The sequence below is a fragment of the Humulus lupulus genome, chromosome 7 (genome assembly GCF_963169125.1).
Source record: "Humulus lupulus chromosome 7, drHumLupu1.1, whole genome shotgun sequence".
In the NCBI taxonomy this organism is placed as follows: Eukaryota; Viridiplantae; Streptophyta; class Magnoliopsida; order Rosales; family Cannabaceae; genus Humulus; species Humulus lupulus.
Genome location: NC_084799.1, coordinates 185,686,963 through 185,688,942, shown reverse-complemented (window position 1 = coordinate 185,688,942; position 1,980 = coordinate 185,686,963).

Here is a 1,980-nt window from a genome sequence, read left to right as displayed (position 1 = left end):
TTAATGTATGGACACAATTTGGGGTGTCAAATACAAAAAAAAAAAAACACAATTTGCACACATACTTTCATTATAATCAGACTTTTTTTTAAGAAGAAATTACATTTTATATGAATATTTTAATAAAATTTGCAAAAATATGATTTGTTTTTTTTTTAAATTATTATATAACTTTTTTAAGAATTTTCACTTTTATGAATTTAGTTTCTCATATATATATATATATAAAAGTTGGTTATGGTTTTACTTTTAATTAAGTTCTTCATATTTAGTTAGTAATTGTGTTTTTCATATTTTATTTTTTTTAATAAATTTTCCCATTCAAAATAGGAAAAATATAATCCCATATTTTTTCACATTAATAGCATAAAAATCATATTTATAAAAAATCCTCACCTTTTTATTTGAAAAATCTAAGGTCCATTTCTTTCTCTTCCGAAAATATAAACTGTTATGATAATAAGAAACCAAAATTAAAGACACAAACAAGGAAAAATAAGAAGCATGAATATTCCATAGGAAAAGGCCATGTGTATTCATCCTTTACGTAGTTTGTGTTACTACTTGTTGTACCGTTGGAGACCATAACTTCCAGTGGCGACCACATAGCCACAATGACAACAATCAACTTATGTTACGTGGCAGGCAAACTACAACCGACTAAACTGACCTATACTTTCTTTGTAGTTGGGCACCAATACGCTTTACTAACAAGCAAACTTATTAAATAAAGACTCGCGACTGGCTATAAATCATTCTCTTTCTTATTCTTTTTTTTATTATTATTTATTTACATGTTCTTTTTGGGAACGCTAAAAATTGTCACCACATATATTTCCCCCACCTCCTATCCACACACAGTAATAATAATTACTTTAAAAACAGAAAAGAAGATAAAAATATTCTTACACACTAAAATAATTCTTATAAACGACAAGGCTTGTGCCGCGTGGTGTGTGGCCTAGCACTACCACTACTTTGAAAAGGTGTAATTTTTACCTTCCATTATAATATTTGTGGTCGTATCTAAAAATTTATGTGGAATAGTATTGGGAAATTTCATATTATATGCGATGATAACTTAGTCAATTTTTACTATCTCAAATATATAATAATTTAAATGTTTTAGATAAAAATACTCATAACATTCAAACACTTATTTTTTTTCTTAATTTGAATTCTCTCTTATTCAAATCTTGTAGATCTCGAAAAAATATCAAATTTATATAAAAAAAAATCATTTGAAATAGACATTTGAGTGAAAAAATACAAACTTCCAAAGTTTTCGTTAAATTTCATTACAGAGCATCGAAAAAGTATTGTTTTAGCCAAAAATTAAATTTTCATGATTGTATCGCTATAGTATCGAAAAATCATCGTTTTGGCGAAAAAAAAAATTTCATGATTGCATCGCAAGAGCATCGGAACATCATCGATTTTGCATCGAAACATCATCAATTTTGCATCGAAACACCATCGAAAAATTATCGTTTTGGCCAAAATCAAGTTTTCATGATTGCATCGCAATACCATCAAAACACCATTGATTTTGCATCGAAAAAGTATCGTTTTGGCAACAAAAAAAACAAGTTTTTATGATTGCATCGCAAGAGCATCGAAACACCATTGATTTTGCATTGAAATTACATCGAAAAATCATCTTTTTGACCAAAAATCAAGTTTTCATGATTGCATCGCAACAGCATTGAAATACCATTGATTTTGCATCGAAACATCATCGATTTTGCATAGAAAAATCATCGTTTTGACCAAAAAACAAGTTTTCATGATTGCATCATAAGAACATCGAAAACATTATCGATTTTGCATCCCTACAAAATTGCCTCACATCACATCTGATTACATCACTTAAGTTTTCTTCCTTCTGATTCCTTCTACATAACCCAGGAATCACAGTTGTCTATGTGATCAAAATCCCCTCCAAAACAAAAGGTCCAAAATACCCCTTGAGATTATTCA